The 19,959-nt window shown below is 40.9% G+C and overlaps 1 protein-coding gene across 1 annotated transcript in view; it reads left to right on the top strand.

Annotated features, from left to right (window-relative positions):
• Nucleotides 1-19,959, top strand: part of LOC104850657 — a 264,398-nt gene that overhangs the window by 118,335 nt on the left and 126,104 nt on the right. The window lies entirely within an intron of this gene.

Raw genomic sequence — 19,959 nt, 5'->3', positions numbered from 1 at the left:
AAACAAATACAAAGATGGAATTTGAAAGATTCTGAAAGAAATCTTTTAAGGTCACCATCAAATGTGGATGTTTGTTCCACCTGGAACTGAATTGCACCACCCTCCTCAGCCCCTTGTTTTTCCGCTGTCCTCCCACAGGATGTGCAGTACTCAGACATCGACTACATGGAGCGGCAGCTGGACTTCACCCTCAGCCCCAAGTTTTCAGGATTCCCAGCTCTGATCAATCGCATGAAAGCTGATGGAATGCGGGTCATCCTCATTCTGGTTAGTCCTTATATGAATGAGATTAGTTTGTGAACTGGCTGGGCTTTGATGGAGATTGCTAATGCACTGTTTAATGTTACTTTTATAAGAAGGGAAATTGAAGCACAGCAAGAATTGTATTTCCTGAAATTCATGAAGACATTAGAGTTCAGAAGGAAACTAGGGACACCTGTCTCAAAACTTCCCTTTTTACTTCCACCATTTGTTCCCTGGCTGTGGTTTTCCCATCTAACTTGTGCTTTGCTTTCAGGACCCAGCCATTTCTGGCAATGAGACCCAGCCCTACCCTGCCTTCACTCGAGGAGTGGAAGATGACATCTTCATCAAGTACCCAAATGATGGAGGCATTGTCTGGGGGAAGGTATGATCCAAGGGGTGATCCAGCAATCCCCAGCCTGGGAGAACCTCTTGCACACTGTTGCATGTTTGTGTATTTTGTTCATGGGCCCGTTCTAGTACTTCTCATTTTTTAATCAACATTTAAATGTGTGGATGTGTGGATGCAGCTAAGGAGTTTTGTGGAATGCACTTTTGTCTAAATGACAGCAAACCATTATTAGGCTTTGAGCAATGGTTTCTAATTTCTTGGAAGGTGGTATATATGGTGAGTCATGTGTTGTATTGGTGTTGATCATTTGTCTCTCCACAGGTCTGGCCTGATTATCCTGACGTCGTTGTTAACAACTCTTTAGACTGGGAGATTGAAGTGGAGGTAATGTGCTCTCTATGGACTTTGGGTGTGGTCATTGTTGTCAGAACAGGACAACACCATTCAGCGTACTGGACGTGTCATATATGGACATGGAAAGCGAAAAAACATCTATGAACTTGGTGTCCGTTATGTGTCACCTACTTCAGCTGAAGGAATGGTTTCCTTCTAGTGCCAATGTAGATGTAAGACTCAGAGAGCTCAAGTCCTCATCCATGATTTTAGGTGGCACAATGACAATTTTAGACTCAAAGCAGTCAGATTCCAAAGCCTGTGCAATCTTTACTTGATAGTTCCAGAGAATGATATCTTTTTACTGAAATCTAGAACTTCCTAATGTTGTTTCCTCAGGTGTCTCTAAAATGGTTTCTAACATTTGTCTTTGGCGATTGCATCTCTTTCTGTGTAGACTTCTATTCATGGACAAGCTTCTCCATCTTCACACTTTCAAGTGTCGGTTTCCAAGCCGTGCAGCCTTTAGTCTCTCATATTGATTTTATATCTCACTTTCCATCAGTATTATTAAAATATTTTCTCTCATGGAAATAAGTCTTTGTCCATAATAGATTTAGTTATTGCATGCTTTTGGACTTGTATTTCCCCCGTTTCATTAAGCATACGTTGCTTCACATCATGCCTGGTTGGTTATTGGTCCTGGAAACCTCAGTCCACTATGGCCATACTGATCAAAGATTCTGATAATATTTCTGATCAAGGATCACTGATCATGGTGGGGAGAGTTATGGAGAGTAAGTGCCTCGTCTTGTCTCTTTAGGTCTTCTTGGACAATGATTATTCCTTCTTGACAGGAATTTTCACAGGGCATGTGTATTCTGTACAAACTCCAAGGAGGAAATATAATGTCAGAGAAAAGGCCTCTTTCCTGGGACACTTGGTATTGTGTCATTTCAGTGTCTCTATGTAGCATTTCATGGGCAGTGAGCAGTGATGGAGCCTATAATTCTGATTGCTGGGAATTGTTCACAAGGAATTATTTTTCCTCAATTTCACTTCACCAAGGAGTCCCAGAGATTTTGATATACATCATAATTAGAGCTATTTATAGCATTAAAACCTTAAATGAAGTGTCTGGTGAGGATGTAGTTATTGATATCTAGGTTGGCTAATGTAGAAGACAGTGCAAATCAAACCACAACCAAAACAAACCAACAAGCCAACAGAAAAATCCAAGGAGCCAAGAGGTCTACTGGGCTATAGAGCCAAGTTTGGAGTAGAAGCCTTGGAAGTTTAGGTGAGAAATTCTGAGGCGGGGCTGAGGAATTTCCTTTTGGGAGCATGCAGTGAATTGTGATACATAATCCTTGGTGCCAGTCATACAGATGGGCATGCCGATGGTTTACTGTCAGGGACGGTAGAAGGAGTTTGCAATAAGAGAAGAGTTTAATATAGAAAAGAGTGAGAAAGCACCTTGGAAAATGAGAGGACACTTTTTATTACATGAATGTGGTTCTGTAGAACAGAATTTAGTGAAGTTAATAAACCAGTGTTGACTTAATGTTCCACTTGTCTCTCACAGGGGATGCAATTCTGATTCTGCCAAAGCTGATAATGACTGTTTATTCTAATCATCTACCCCTCTGCCCCCAAATTCTATTGTTCTGACCTTGCCTGATCTAGAGCTGTCTGCTTGTGGTGAAAAGTTCTCTTCATGTAGTGCCATGCTTTTTACTTGCATTTCCTAACCAAAGGCATCCTAAGATTCGCAATGGCGTGGCATCGTGCCGTCTCACTGCGAGCCAGATATATGCACATGGGTTCATATGTGTTTCCTTCTGGTGTTCCTTTTTTGCCTGTTATCTAGGCATATTGATTTTTATCTGTGGCGAGAGCTAAAATTCCGCTAAGACAGAGAATTTTTTCCTTCTATTCCCAGAAGAGATTTATAAATATTTTTTGCTGCTAAATTGTGAGACTCCACAATCCAGTGTTGGGTAGTATCATTTATCGTGCCATGTGCCAAGTTAACTACCTGAGGGAATATAAAGGTCCGTCAGAAGAATGTCAGCAAAAGGCTGAACCCTCAGAAAGGTTGCAGTATGGTTTAGGAGTGATACCTTGGGTCGATTTTTTCATGTTAAAATGACAACACTACTCTTCTTATTTGAGACACTCTAACAAGAAAGAGAGCTTGAAGCTTCCCTTTTAGTTCTCCCAATTAAATAAACACAGCTGAAGTTTTGTGTGCCTCTGAAACCGTAGAGAAGACACATGCACACTGATGTAACGTAGTCTTGTGCTACCTCTTTTTCTCTGCGGAAATATTATTTGCATGTTTCTTCCTCTTCTGGTAGTGCATCTTTCTACTTAGAGTCTGTCCTGGCCCCTGCTCCTTAACTTTGAGGTGAGCTTAGGAAATAGCGGACAGAAGGTGAGGGTTGCATATCTCAAGCATGACATAGTGCATTCCAGTTGTTGATTTTTACTACTCATAGTGATATTCTTGGTGTGTAACATATTTATTTTGCCCAAATGAATGATATCTTATTCTGCCAGCTATATCGAGCTTACACGGCCTTCCCTGACTTTTTCCGCAACTCAACTGTCCTGTGGTGGAAGAGGGAAATTGAAGAGCTGTACAGCAATCCACGGAATCCAGAGAAGAGCTTGAAGTTCGATGGCATGTGGATTGTAAGTGTGTGCAGGTGTCCCTGTGCCCGTGGATAGGTGTGTGTAGACCTGTCTTTGCTTGTCTTACCATGGAGATCAGTGACGTCTCGGCAAGAGAATAATAGTCATCCAAGAAAGACTCTGCACTTATCAGAGGGCACTTCCCCAATCGGGAGTGGAATCAGATACCCCTCCAACCATGTCCCTTGCCCAAAGATTCTGCAATCAAAACTATAGGGTGATTAGTAGGATTTGCTTAGAAAATTGCTCTACCCTGAGACAGAATTCTTAAAATCCTAGTCACACAGGAAAGGTTAATTGAAGAATTTAGAAGTTCTAACCTGGAATGTTTGAGCCTCCCTGAGCCGACATCTACAGCTATAATAAGACGCTAAATAATTTATTCACTATAGTACTTCCCAGTTTCCAAATGGACAGACGTACCTGTCTTTAAAGCAAGTCCTATCTGTGTTTGATATTTCTAGGATATGAATGAGCCATCCAGCTTTGTGAATGGAGCTGTCCCTTCAGGATGCACAGATGCTAATCTGAACCATCCTCCCTACATGCCACGTAAGGACCCCTGGCCTCCTAGAGCTGTGGATCGCTGGTTAGGTTGACTGACAGTTGCAAGAGTCCAGGGATCACCCTGACCACTTAGGGCAGATCCTCATGGGTTTGGTAATTGAGAGATCTGAGACAAAAACATCTTAAACATTTCCCTACTCTGTGGGTGCACATTTCTGGACTTCTTGTGTGAATTCACCTTTTCGATAGGAAACCCTTCATAATGATTATATCTCCAAAGGATTCTCACACATAGAAGTTTTAGGTCATTCTCAAGCTCCTATGGGTGCTGAATGATTCTCTCTGTTTAGGTCCCTGCTTTCTACTTCCGTTTTCTGAGAAAGGCCAACCGGAAATTCTCTGATGTTGTGCATTTGCTCCTCACTGGTCTGTGACACAGATTTGTTTATGCTGATTTATTTCTTCTTTTTGTGATCCTGTTCCTTTGGGGATTCCTTTTGCCAGCAATGGGTTTAAAGCAGTGTGTCTGCTTCTCTCATGGACTTTACAGTTGTGCTTATATCTTGTCCCCTACAGACCTTTCTTTCTATGATATTCATGACTTTTATTGCACTTTGTAAAGATCCAAATCTTGGCTGTGCATAACATAAGAGGCAGGTAACCTTCTCTTTCTCATAGCCTTACATGAAATTGTAGGTGATCAGACTAGAGAAGAATAGTTTAATAGACTAGACATTCCATGTTACGAAGTAGGTATTTTAGAGCCCTGAGCTTTTACAGAAAGCTGATCTTTCCTAGTTAAGTTGATATTGAAAGAACCTGCAGGTACCATTGTATCAGACTGAAGCCTTGTTTACCTGCTCCTGGGGCACAGAAAAATAAACCATGCCCAGTTTAAGTCAGTCTTAAAACCCAGAATTCAGTCTGCTAAAGAGAGATCAGGACTGATTTTCACATTTAAAAAAAATTTTCCCTTCAGATTTGGTGGACAGGGACAAGGGCCTAAGCAGCAAGACGCTGTGCATGGAGAGTGAGCAGATCCTCCCAGATGGCTCCAGAGTGCGTCACTACGATGTACACAGCCTGTATGGATGGTCTCAGACCAGGCCCACCTACGAGTGAGTCGTTCTCTCCCTTTTCCTGTTGGTAGCCCCTGTGGGGACACCCAGTGAGGGGCAGAGGTTCCCCAGTTTTCCTTTCATTCACCATTCTAAGGGTTAGAGAGAATTTAATTAAAACCTCTGGTATGTATTAAAGGAGCACTGCGCAATCATATAGACAAACCCTGTAATTGTAACTGGTGGGACCAATTGAAAGAAAAAATGGTCCCATCACAGAGAAGCTAGAACTCCTTCTGGGGACACACACATATGGGGATACCTGTGAATATTAAATAATACAGGCAGTCCTGTAATATTTATTAGTTAGATGACTGAAAAGCAACATGGATCTTAGGACGTCTCTCTTTGTTAGGATGAAACGGAGATATATGTATTGGTACTTTCCCCTCTTCTTTGATTTTTGGGGGTAGGATATTGGGGATGAAAGTTAGTCCTTGCAGTTGGGAGGCAGGCGATGGCACACTATTCTAAATCCCTGGCCCTTTCCCCCCATTTTTTTTGTATAGTCGATGCATCTCTTATGGAAGTAGCAGGTCTCAGTTTGTCAGTTCAATGAGTAGTACCAAGGTTCCCAAGCAAATTTGACACTGGAATTTTCCCTCTTCCTGCTCCAGTATATTATACCAAGTTTTTCTAAAGACATAGCAAATTTTGGGGATGCTTATTTCAGCATAATACAGTGAAATTTCCATACAGATAGCTGCTGGTAGAAACCTGAAAATTCAACACTGGTATTATTATCTACAGCAGCCTACACAGCTCTCTCAGAGTCCAATATCTATAATCTGAGCAGTCATGTAGGAAAGACTTTGCAACCATTTCGTAGGTGCAGGCACTGAAGAAGCGTGAGCTCTACAGCCTTTCTTCCTCTACTCCTGACTCATTTATCCTCTTTTCCCCCCCTTCAACCAGTGCTGTGCAGGAGGTGACAGGACAGCGAGGAGTTGTCATCACCCGCTCCACATTCCCCTCCTCTGGCCGCTGGGCAGGACACTGGCTGGGAGACAACACGGCTGCCTGGGACCAGCTGAAGAAATCTATCATCGGTACATAGGCCTGTTCCTGGGGCCTGAGCTGGCAGGGAGGGAGGTGACCTCCTTGGTGAGGGAGGAGGGGAAGGGGGAGGAGCAGTCAAAGGCATGTTCGGATGCGTCCTGACAGAGGTGTGGTTCTCATTGCAGGCATGATGGAGTTCAGCCTGTTTGGCATATCCTATGTAAGTGGCTTTCGGATCCCTCCTGATTGCTTCCAAGATGGTGGCATCTTCAGAAATCACCAAGAGCCTGTCTGTTTTTTATCTTGTTTCAGACCGGGGCAGACATCTGTGGGTTCTTTCAAGATGCCGAATATGAGATGTGTGCTCGCTGGATGCAACTGGGGGCCTTTTACCCCTTCTCCAGGAACCACAACAGCATCGGCACCAGGGTAGGACCTGAAAGTTGCTTCACATGTCTGGTGTACTTGCAATGCATCCTGTATGTTTGAGCAACTTTTAATGCTTTGTCTGGGGATTTCTTCAAATATCATTATACGTGCTTGTTTTTAATTTAAGAAGGATTGTTCCAAACACATGCCCAGAAGAATTTCTTCTGAGGAAGTTATATGCGCTGTTCTGTGAAAAATTTTAGGGACTCCTTCCAGCCCATGGCATGTATTCTGGAGTCGCGTCCATGAGAATCTTTAGTTCAGCTGTGTGCAATTCCTTTTGAATAAACTTTCAGTGACCTCCTGGAATCTCCCCACTCACTGGATTGGCTCTGAACACTTGTGTTCCTCCTTTAGAGACAAGACCCTGTATCCTGGGATGCTGCCTTTGTGAATATTTCCAAAAGTGTGTTGGAAACCAGATACACCCTGTTACCTTACCTGTATACCTTGATGTACAAGGCCCACACGGAGGGCAGCACTGTCGTGAGGCCTCTTCTCCATGAGTGAGTGTCCAGCTGGGACCCTGGTCACTAATGCAGAGTGCCTTTCTTTCTGTAGAGTGACAGTGGATGGAGACAGTTTCTCCAAACTGAAGACATAATTTCTTTTTGTGATAAGGTGATTAGACAGAGATGATGCTTTATACATTTACTTTGTCACTGAAGCAAAGGTATTTATCAAGTGAAAAAATTTCTGAAAGGATACAACACAACACAGCAGAATTTCTTTCTAAATTGGAAATGTAAATATTTCTGTACATTTTGTATCAGTTTGCCATTATGCATGGGAGTCAGTGTGAGTTCTGTGTACCAAAGAAGGAGGTAGATAAGATGTGAGGGTTGAGGGCCGACCTGGTATTTAAAGGGTGCTATGGTGAGGAATTCATTTGTGAATTCAGAGGAGCCCCATCTGTGGAAAGTGGGGGCTAGAAGTTCATAGTGAGGCCTGGTAAGGAGTGAAGAGGACAGATGATGCAGCCTAATTTCTGACTGGACCTGAAGACGCGGACTTTCTATAAGGCCTTTAGCTAGGCCTTGGTGTGGTGTGGTGTGAGTGTGCCACCATTTTTCCCTTCCAGGTTTGTGTCTGACCGGGCAACCTGGGATGTAGACAGTCAGTTCCTGCTCGGCCCTGCCTTGCTGGTCAGCCCTGTCCTGGAGCCTGTGAGTATGGAGGGCTTCAGTGGGTCGAGGATCCCAGCGGTGAGGCTGGGCGAACAGGACAAGCAAAAGAAACCTGGTGCATGAGACATACTTTGTCATTGTTCCTTAGTGTCTTGCTCTGTTGAGTAGAGGTCTATGACTTAGGTATTCAAGTGTCAGGCTCCACCTCTGTAAAGTCAGCCTAGCTCATCCAGAAAGTAAAAGAATGAATAAAGAATAAGGGGGCGGGGTTGGAGTGAATATAGTTCATGACAATGATCTGTCTCATGAAAGCAAAACTTTCTACCTGCAGTCATGCGCGATATTATATTGCTGCTGCTGAGCCCCCCTGCCTTCTCTGTGAATGATGAGGCACACGTTTATGACACCATCCTGTGGCACTATCCTTATACCTACAAGAAGGTCTTTCACTCCAGACCCAACCCCAGCTTTCTGTTTCTCTAGATAGGGTTGGGCTAAATCTGTAAGCCAATGCTAATATTTTCCTCTGAAATACGGGATCCCAAAGGGCTTTGTGGAGCCACTGATTTTGAGTAGGCACATTTCTTCTATATGAAAACTGGAATGGACGGTAGTGTTTTTTTTTTTCGCATTGCTAATTTCCACAGAAGTGAAGGAAGGCAACTCAAATTGTTTAAACTCTTTTCTGTTGCGGCTCATTCTTGTGTCTTAAAACACAGTGTGCACTGCCCAGAACTTCATTGTGTTTAATTCCAGAATGCCAGAAATGTCACTGCATATTTCCCTGGAGCCCGCTGGTATGAGTACTACTCGGTAAGTTTGCTAAGTGTTTACATACACATCTGGGCAAATTGATGAAGAACAAAGGCTTTAGATGCACAGAACTAGGCCTAACACTGGCTGTAGATCTAATTGCTGTGTGGTCTCACGGAAATCATTTGAAACCTTGTAACCTGAGATTACTTAGCCCACAGGTGAGTGACATTGTGACTTTTGGAGAAGAAATGAGGTTGTGTTATCCTAGAAGCTGTCCTGTTCTTCTGACTTTTGGAGTAGTGAAAAGTAGGGAAATTAAAATTCAGTAGCAAGATAAGAACAGAGCATAGGCTGTCCCAGAGATCCAAAGAATTGCAGTTCGATCGGATGAATACTGGGCAAAGGCAATGTAGGTGGAGTGCTACCTCTTCTCTGTCTTGTGGATCCCTGGTTCTATTTGTTTCTGCTTGCTTTTTGCTAGGCTACATCTGTTCTTAGGCTGATAATAGTTTAAGAATGCCATGTTGTTTCCATCCACGACTTTTTGAGGAGAGAGAAACGAACTTTTTAAAAGTGAGCTTAGCCTTGGTCTTGAGAGTGTTTGGCAATGCCTGGAGCTAATTTGGTTCATCACACTGGGTGGGGGACATGGAGTTTTACTGCCATCTAGAATATAAATGGAGAAGATTCTGCTAAACATCAGAAAAATCACAGAAAATTCCCCATGCAAAGAATTTCTTGGTCACAAAGGAGGTCTATTTATTTCATTGTGGACAGCTCATCAACTGTGAAAAAAAGTAAATGAAGAATTTGTTCAATCTCCTGTAGCACTGCTCTGAGACATAGAAACAGCCTGTGCAGTGAAGGTGGACTGTGATTCTTCCTAGCACCTTATGTCGTTTGTGCTATAGAATGCCCCAAAAGGTTAGCCATTATAGCTCCAAAGCCAGATGTCACACAGCAGTAAAGTGTGCAGAAAGTGCCCTGCGAGGTGTGTGATGAATGGGTGAAGAAAAGGCAGCAAGTTTAGAGAGGCAGAGTAGATGTGAAATGCACTGTTCAGGGAAGTTTGTGTCCTGTCCTTCATGCTTTCCTTCTCTGCCTGCAGGGTTTGGATATTAATGCAAGGGGAGAGTGGAAGAACCTGTCAGCCCCTTTGGACCACATTAATGTTCATGTGCGTGGAGGTTACATTCTGCCCTTGCAGGAGCCTGCACTGAACACCAACTCCAGGTGAATGAAGGAGCAGGACTCTGCTTTGCATACTGTTTAAGCTGGTTTGTAAAGTGTGCCACGAATGCCTTAATTAACGTTCTTACATCCAAAACAACTTTAGTAAAACTTATTTTTTTAATTTGTAAAATTTAAAAAATTTTCACTATTTACAAAACTGTTTTTGTCCTATCCCCATCTGTTGAGGAGAAGATATCAAAAACTGTGGAAGTACTATGAAGGCTGCTGGGCAGCATTTGGGAAGAATCATCAAATTCTGACTTACATGTTTCTTGGTCTCTTCCCACGAATCTTTTGATCTAGAGTGGACCCAGATGGGTTTTCAGAGACACTAATTCCTCTTCTTAACCCTTCTGAATTTCACAAACACATCAACAGCCAGAATAGTAAGCCTTCCTTGTTATCAGGCGTGTTGTGATGTTAGCACTGGAATGCTCATACATTGGTAAAAATCTTACTTCTAGGGACACAGTGTCAACTGGTCTTTCTCGCTGCCTTCTGAGACACCCATCCAGGCTTCTCCCCTTTTGCTTCTCTTTCTCTTTAGCAATTCTTTTCCAGTAGTGAGAGCGCTGAACCTTCACAAGTTTAGTCATTTTAACATATATTGTGTTCCTTAGTGCAGTTTCACTGTTATGTGGCTCCTTGTAACCTTAGCTAGAAGAATTATTTGAAGACATTTATGTCCAGTAGAACAAACTTCTTATATGGAGCACAAAGTAACCCTCTTGGAATAGTTGGGAAACAAGTTCATGGTGTTCCCATTTTGTAACCTTAGTCCTGGGTACAGAGTTTTGTTTCTGTCATCATATACAAAGCAGGAGACAGAGCAGTGCCTCTGCAGTGGCTTCTCCTGTTTCTTCCTGTGTAGCAGATATCATTAGCATCTTATCTCTTCACCTCGGATCATGCATTGTACTATTGCAATAATTCGAGGGTTGCTTCAGGTCAAGTGTCTCTGTGTCCCCATGCTTAGGAAGAATTACCAGCTGACCTGTTTTTTTAAAAAAGGGAGTGAAAGTTTCAAAGTGTCACTTTTTCCTATTCAGGAAACTGTTGATTTCCACCACTGTGTTCTCACAGTTAGTGTCAGGGCTGCTGTTCCTCTCAGACCTACTCTATATGTTAAGCCCTTTTGCCACATCTGTTTCTTTATGGTGATGGTTATTTCATGCTCTGTGTTGAAAATTCTATCTAAAGTTCTTAGGAGAATAATAAATCTAAAGTCAGTTGTTTTGAGTGACCTTCTTGGTGACTTGTTGCTTGTGTGTTTAGTGATATTTTGCTTTTCAAATGCAGTGATCCTAGGACCCAGAGGTAGATCTCCTTCCTCCGAGGTGATTTGCCTTCTCTTTGGTTGCAACCCAGTGGGCCTCCTGCCAACTCAGTATCATATGAGCTTCCTCGTGGAGCCTGGCTTCCCATGGGAATTGGAGGTTCAGGTTCTCTGTTTGGAATTATCAGGTGTAGCGGCTCCATTGTAGTCTCATCAGACATCATTGTATTTCCAGAGGGGTCATTGAAGTCTCCTGTAGCATCCTAAATTTTATGTCACTTTTTGTCATATGTGTTGATTATTTGGTAAATGTGTCTAATCCCTCTTAAAAGAGTGAAGGTCAATGATGTTACAGTTGTAATTTATTTATGTTTGTGTCTTCTAAACTTTTTAGCAATGACACCTGCAGATATGCAGTGTGAGTGAGAATAGGTGATATTATTGATCACTTAACTTGACTTCCATAGAGTAGTTTGAACATTAAAAGAAACAGTAGGAGGGTTTGGGATTTAGCTTATTTCCACTGTGACTGCATCTCAAATCAAAGTCTATAGTTCAATCCCTTGTATCAAAAAGAAAAAAAAATGAAAAAGAAAAATAATATAGTGTGAATCTTAATGTGGCAAGGGTAATAGGAGGAGTGGGAGTTGGGAGATTGTAAAGAACAGGGGCCAAATGAATAGATTTCAGATAAAAGTGTGAGGCTGGGGATTCAGCTCAGTTGTGTTGTGCCTGCCTCCCAAGTTACAGTTCTTGAGTTTGATGCCCAAGGGCACAACAAAACAAAAAGAAAAACCCAAAAACCCAAAAGTAACCTCTCTTTCTCCCTGTTTCATCATATCTATCTCCTTGTTATGCTGGGTAATGTTTTTGTTTTTATATTATATTGTAACATGTAAGTAGATTTTAATTTTTGTCTTACAAATAATAATAAACAAGTAAAGAAGGACAGTTCCATTGCATAGATAAGGGATTATAGTATTTTTGTGCTTTGTGAGTAAACATTTTACTTAGCATGGAAAAATGGCTCTCCCTGATGGCAGCTCGAACTTCTAATGAGGGGATCATCTCTATTATAACTCGACTGCACCATGATCACCTCATTCTAATCCTGTTGCCTGTATTCTAAACAATAGTTGTGTCTGTACATTTGTAATAGTGATTGTAGAGATTTTTGTGCTTAGATTATTGGCTTCTACATTGATATTTATTGCAATGTTCAGGGCATTTCTATCATCTAACATCCCTGAAAGAGTAGCTGTTATGAACTTCCCCTTAAGGCCTGAAGGAAAGGAGAACAACCTGACACTAGTCGTTTCTCTCCTTTGATATTGGTGGAAACATGGGGCAAAGCTCTCGGAGCCCTAAGACTTTGTGTCTTGTGTGTATCTCACTTCTCATAGTCGGAAGAATCCTCTTGGTCTCCTCATTGCCCTGGATGAGAACAAAGAAGCAAGAGGAGAGCTGTTCTGGGATGATGGGGCATCCAAAGGTGAGTACACGGTATCAAGAATATTGCTGTTCTCAAGCCTTCTTGCTTGACTTATTGCCCTTTGTTCCTGCTAGCCACTGGGCTGTAAGAGAAATCTCACTATGCCTGGTGGCAAAAGTCAGTTGAGGGAGAGATTTGCTTTGGTTTCTGTATTCATGCGTGGTAATAGCTGACCAAACAAATGTAAGGAAAACACATTTCTCTCTCAAATTTCTCCCTTCTGCCACTCATCAATACTTGGTCTTTATTGTATTTTTAGTGGGCCCCTGAAAAATATATTCACAGTTTGTTCCATAATTCATTTGAAATGTCAGTAATTTCCTTAAAAATACTTAGGAAGCAATGAAGTTAGGGGTAAAAGAGCCCTCTCATGTACGCAGTAAGAATGTCGTTTAGTAGGGTCAATACTTCCAGGACAGATTTGGCACAGCTTTCTTAATCCATGAGATATATGCCTTGCTAGAACTTGGTAGGGACTATATTCAAGGTGAAGGAAGAATAGGTTTTTGATCTTGAAGACCATGTTCATAGTTTTCTTATCCTAAACATTTTACTTTGAAGACTCATTTATTTCATTGAAAATGTCAAATCAACCACATTTGATCACTTTCAAGGTGAACAACACGTACATATATCTCATGTAATGATTAGCACAATTTTATTAGTTAACAAACTTCCCACCCCTACCCATGCTGTCCATTCATTCTCAAAATTTGTATTTCTTCTAATTGAAATTTTTACCTTTTGACATATATCTCCTTGTTTTTTTCACTCTTCTGTCTGTTGCAACCACTGCTCTACCTTATGTTTGCATTCATTCAACTTGACTGAATAATAGTCTGCTCTATGTATAAATCGCCATTTCTCCATTTGTCCATTACTGTACACTTTGATTGTTTCCACAACTTAGTTATTATAAAAAATGTAACAAACTCAAAGGTAAGGGTTTCAATTATATAACTTGTAGTTTACATGGGGATATTTTCTTTGATATTGGTCTTGTCTATTCTTTCTTACTTATGACATTTATAAGAGAAGCAACTTAAGAAGAATCAAAATAAATGTTCCTACATCAAAATACGCAGCTTTACCATATCAAAATAAGCATCAATATTCAAAAGAGAATCCACAGAATTAGAGAAAGTACGTGCAAACCACATCTTGGTTAAAATATTTAAAATTAAAAAGAACCTGTCAGGAACACTTAAATCTCAGCTGCAAGAGCACAAAAAGTGTACCTTAAAGATGAGAAAGGATTTCAGTTGATACTTTTCCAAAGAAGACTTATATTTGTGTGACTTGTGTATGAAAATGTGTTGAGCATCACTAAGCAACAGTGAAATATAGGTGAAAAATTTCAGAAAGATATAACCTCAGAACTATGAGGATGATTACTGTGAAAAAATTAAAAGACTGCATGTTGCCAAGAACATGGAGAAATGGGGCAAATTCTTATACCTCCCGGTAGAAATATGAATTGATTCAGCCAATATGGAAAACAATGTTAAGTTTCCTTTAAATATTAAAAGTAGAATCACCATATGATCCAGCAATCCCATTTGTAGTCTCTATGCAACAGAAATGCAGTCAGTCTATCAGAGAGATATATAGTCTTCTCTTCATTTCAGTGTTATTCATAATAGCTAAGATCCAGAAACAATCCACATTTCCCCTTTTTGTTGCGTGAATAAAGAAACTGTGGGAGATACACAATGGAATGTCATTCAGTCATTAAAGGGAAGGAAATCCTGCCATCAGCAAGGCAGAGTCAGCTTTAAGGAAAAGCAGGGGAGATCTGCTCCGTGGTGGGCAGGGAGTCTGAGTTGCCTTTTCTCTGCTTTCAGATACTGTGGCCAACAATGTTTACCTCTTATATGAATTTTCTGCCACCCAAGTGAGTACTGCAGTTTTATTTAAGTGTGGGCTTTGATCTGACCATTAGAACATATGTGCTTGTGGATGTGTGTGGTTATGTATTTCATATCATTAGCATTAACGTGTACAGGTGAACACATTTCCATTTTTGATCTTAACTCCCAGTAGTTGCACTGTGTGTTCCATCGAAGTAGGCAATACTATTGACCAATCAGAACAGCTTTTTTTTCTAAATATAGTTTTTCAAATGTCTGTTTGTCCACACATTGCTGATTTCTTTCTTATACAGAGTTCAATTCAAATAAGTCTGTAATCCTTGAGCATTCATCAATAGTGAAATCTGAAGCATTCTGAGCAGGGGAAGTATCAGGTCCTGGGGGTAGCATTTGAGTGACTATACATGAACTTGTGTGTCTTACAGGCCAAGCTTTGTGCTTCCTTGTGCTTAACTGTTTTGCAGAGCCACTTGGATGTGAAGATTTCACGATCAACCTACAAGGACCCTAACAACTTAGCATTTCGGGAGATTAAAATACTTGGGACACAGGAACCTACTAATGTCATAGTGAAACACAATGGTGTCTTAACTCAAGCTTCTCCTAAAGTCACTTATGATCCTACCCTGAAGGTAAACGTCCATTTGGTTGAGGTGTTTATTTTAGCTTCCTTCATGACCTTGTGGTGTTTTTTCATGCCAAGGATGCATGGGTCCCCCATGGGATGGATCAGTGTCCACTGTGAGACCTGGTAGGGCAGTCATAGGATTGGGATAAAAAATAAGCATCAGGAGACAGCCAGATTTTGAGTGAGTTGAGATGCTACTGAGGAAGCATCAGTATTCAAATGAGAATCCACAGAATTAGAGAAAGTATGTATGAGGCACATATCTGATAAAATGGTTCAAGTAAAAAAAAAACAGGAGCACTCTAAATCTCCCTGTCTTCTCTGCACTTCTGTGTTTTCCTCTCTTCACCCATTTTGTCTTCAGAGCAATAGAAGTGATGCATACAGAAGAGCGGAGTGGGGAATTCAGGGGTCAGGTTCCAAAAAAAAAGGGATCTGAAAACTTATGGCTGGTGCTAAAATAACGTTGGGCTGTAAGAGTCTCTTGAATGAAAATTTAAGTCTCTTAAAAAAAATTGGTATTGATACTTCAAAACATATTCTGATTAAGTATATTAAGCCAAAGAATATATGATCCTGTGAAATGATTTGTGATTTGATTAGATGGTGAAAAAATAAATTCTTGTCAGTTGATATGAGACCTGACCCTCTCAAACAGGTTGTAATCAGTTCGTCTGAGTTCTTAGCAGTATAAGGAATCTTACTCCTAAGTAACCCTGATTGGAAGTGGTACAGGGATTTCTGCCACTGGAGCTTCCTTCTGTGAGAGACTGCAGAAATTTCTGGAAATTTTGGTGATTTATGCTTCTACTATTATGACAGTTTGATGACATTTAATATTTTTCCTGGAAACATACATTGGGGGATGTGTCCATTATCATGCTGGAAATGAAGGATATGTGGCCTTTGTATGTGTATTGCCAAGAGCAGGCCATTGAAAACATGCATATGTGAGAACAAGCACAATCTGTTAGCCAAATAAAGTAATTAACCTAAGACCAAAGGAACTCTTTCATTGTTTGAATGTGATTGAGGAGGAGACATAATTTGTACACAAAGAAGTGATACAAAGGATTAACCCAGACTAACATTTAGGAGAGGTTAGCTCATGTATTATTTGATGTTAAAAGCTTCCTGGAACAGTTGAGCCAAGTTTCATGGAGAGGGAAAGCCTAGAGCTGGGCCTTGAAGCAGGATATGTCATATATGGGTTCAGCAGCTTTGAGAGAACACCCCAAATGTAGCACATTGGCATGATTTTCGCCTTTTTAGAAGTATAGAATGTAGAGAGATGCTGGCATTGACTCGGAGGCTCAAGGGGATTAGAACTGAGGTCTTTTCTTCTCTTGTGGTTAGAAGTGGCTGCTTACTTCAACTCCATATGCCTGTTTTCTAGAACACATTGTAGAAAAATGAAAGCAGATGCAAGCAGTAAAGTTGCAGAGGCAGGCCTTTATGTCAAGAGCAAAACACGTGGCTATCAACTCTCAGTAAACTTGAATTTACCTTTTCATGGCCATGCCTATGCTACAATGATTAACACTGTAGCTAGTAAATGTGAAATTAGGAATGTTTTATAAGGGGGCATCAAAGAGCTGTGCAATCTTAAAATGGGGTCCAATTTTCTAGAATTGGATATTTGATAAAGCATTCTATGCTGAGATATCAGAACAAGCCAGTCCAAGAACTTCGAATAGTCTTGTATTATCAGCCTGTGAATCTTGTATAAGAACCTTAGATAGCCTTTCAGAGTAGATTTGTTTGGCCAGGAGGAAATTTGTTGGTCAGATTTTGGAGAGTCTGAGATGCCAGAATGAAAAAGTTATACTTGATTTAATTCTTTTTTTTTTTTTTTTTTTTTTTGTACTGGGATTGAACTCAGGACCTTGCACTCGCTAGCTAAATCCCTGTCACTTGATAGAATTCTTGAAATGTTTGATATTGATGGTTGATACTGAGTTTGTTGAATTTGGAGCTGTATGATGAAGAATAGTAGGACAGTGTCAGGTAGGAGAGGGCCTAAAACAAAGACCAGACCAGTACCAGAACAAGCCTTTATTAGGATAGAGGGAGAAGGTGCGGGGCTGCCTCTGAGAGGAAGTAAAGCAGTTAGCCTTGGGTGGGAGAGCTCTCATGGGTTGTAGAGCAGGCTAAAAATAGTTAGCAGAAGAGGATTGGCAGATGGGAGGGAGGTTGCTATTCTGGATTGGTGGGGGAGAAAGACTTCACCTGTTACCAAGGATGGGGTGGGGTCTTGGGAAAGGCCCCTGAGAGGAGGGCATTGTGGGATGGAAAAGAAGCTTATGATTTTGGTAGAAGCGGACATTTTAGGAACTTGTTTTTTGCAGAAATGCTGTGGATTCTGGAAAGGAGAAGGGATCTTGTGGTGGGAAACGGGATTATGGGAAGGAGAAGGCAGTCATCACATGTTGTGGCCATTATGAGAAGGACAGAGTCTCTCAGACAGAAAAGTGTGAGATGATTTAGCTTGGAAAGAGACTGGCAGAAGGATGATAATCACTCAAATGTGATCTGATTGCTTCAGAACAATGAGAATGTTAAATGAGGAAAATCCTATTGAAAGATGAGTGCCACATAAGACTCTACATAGAAAAATATGAATTTTGAATTGGTGATGGATTCAGAAAGGATTTAAAATTTTGAGTATCTAGGCTTGCAGAAGTGAAGATCCTGGCAGGTTAGAATACTAAGGAAATGGTAATATGTATATAAGTTACTATGTTGGAAGTTGATAAAACAGAACATAAATGGTTGGCAGAATTTGTCTAAGATTCCATCGAAAAGTGGGAATGAGACTCCAGGTTATGCAATTGTTATATGCTGTTCCTTTCACCACTGCAGATCAGTGAGCGGCACTGGTTTGGGGAATGGAGAACAAGAAAGTGAAGTAATTTGGGAGAGCAGCGGAGAACCTTTCTTCAACAATAATGGGAAGGAAGAGGAATTAGGGAAGGAAAGAAAAGTGGTGATTCAAATAGGCTTTATTCCACCAAATTCTTTCCACAGCATAATGCGCAAGATTCTAGGAGTAGTGATATTTGCCCTGTAATATTCCCACTGTCATGTGTAAAACTTGAATGATAGAAAGTGCTGTCACATGTTGCTTGGGTTGAGACTCTCATCTGAGGACTGACTACTTGTTTGCCTAAAATGAATGCTTCACATGTGGCAAGGCCTTGTTGTCTGGGCACGAAATTCCCTGTGACTCACCTGTTCCTGCAGGTTGCCATTATCTCAGAAGTTAATCTTGTCCTGGGAGAAGCCTACACTGTGGAATGGAACATGAGCATAAAGGATGCAGAGAAAATAGACTGCTACCCTGATGAGCATGGCTCTTCTGAGGCCAACTGCATTGCTCGTGGCTGTGTGTGGAAGGTAAGCACACGGACATTGTTAATGCTCACTGAGATCCTCTCCTCTTCATCTACAACTTCGTGAGCACAGTAGAGGAGTCTCCGTACCTGCTTACAGTCCGGAGAAAGCAATGTGTTCCAGAGGATTCAGATCTGGATGTGAGAGTCAGTGAGGATAGGTTTTTTTTAAACAGTGTCTTGTTTGGAGATCAGTAATTTGTTTTCTTCTTTGGCACTACCAAATGGTATACAAGTGAGTAAGCGATGTGTGTCTTTTAACTCCATGTATCTTGCCCTTTTCACGTCTTTCAGGGATCACCGACTGACTATGATATTGACTTTACTTTTGCAGGAATCCAGCTCTCCTGGGGTTCCTTTTTGCTATTTTGTCGACGATTTGTTTTCTCAAATCTATTAAACGAGTGACCAACTTTCATGCAGTGATAGACTTTGTTTTTGTTCTACTCCAAAAAGCATTGGAGATCATTGATAGGATGGAAGGATCTGCCCTAGTTTGCCTTTAAAGAGATTGTGATCTACTCAGATGTCTGAGGTTGTTTGTTATGCGTCCTCAGTAGAGCTATGGCATGAGGCAGGTGTCTGATGGGTTGAAGTGTTTGGATGAGAGAAGTTGATTGGATTTGTATTCTGAGCTCGTGTTTACCCTTCTTTTTGAGAAGACAGTACTGTAGCTCTGTCTAATATGTGCATCTTCCTGTGCCCACGGTAGTGTTCTGTGCCTTTGTGAGTCGCGTTACCTTAGAAAAATGACTTGATCTTGTTTCTGTGCTTGTGCTTGGTTAATGCTTACAGAACTTTTAAGCCCCAGTCTATATTTCTCACATGAGACTCTCTCGGTGTCCCAGGCACAGTGTCAGCATTCTTCCCATTAATATGCTTACAGAACTTTTAAGCCCCAGTCTATATTTCTCACATGAGACTCTCTCGGTGTCCCAGGCACAGTGTCAGCATTTCCTTCCCATTAATCTCACTGTATTTCTACATAGTTGTGTCTTAACTCACATCACAACTCACATCACACAATGTTGTAAATATCTCTTTCACTGCCAATTAGCATGTGAATTTCTCAAATTAATAACCTCAATTTCTAGTGTCTAGTGTAGTATAAAATAATATCTTATACTTGGTGCCTTAATTGGTATATAATTTTTACCAAGGACATCTATGATATTTTTAGCAAAATAGTTAATATTTTTTGGGGTAATCATTTCACAATATCAAATAGTTTTCAAGTATTCACAATACTCATATACCTACACACATAAAAATGAAAGACCTTTTCATAAATATGACACTGACTTTTGAAAGGTCTTTTAAGTCATGTACCAATGGCACAATGAATGTGTTAGTGTCTTAGGGACTATAAAAGTAAGGCATAACAGATGAGCAACAAAATGCTAAGTCTAACCTTATTCTTTGCTATGTGAATTAAATCCTAGATTTCAGATACTTACAAAACATGAAAAGTGTGCTAATTTATACTCTTTGTCAAGGATCTGCTAA

Source organism: Fukomys damarensis, unplaced genomic scaffold, assembly GCF_012274545.1.
Source record: "Fukomys damarensis isolate Sample0158 unplaced genomic scaffold, DMR_v1.0_HiC HiC_scaffold_16, whole genome shotgun sequence".
NCBI lineage: Eukaryota > Metazoa > Chordata > Mammalia > Rodentia > Bathyergidae > Fukomys > Fukomys damarensis.
This window is presented reverse-complemented; position numbering and strand designations above follow the sequence as displayed.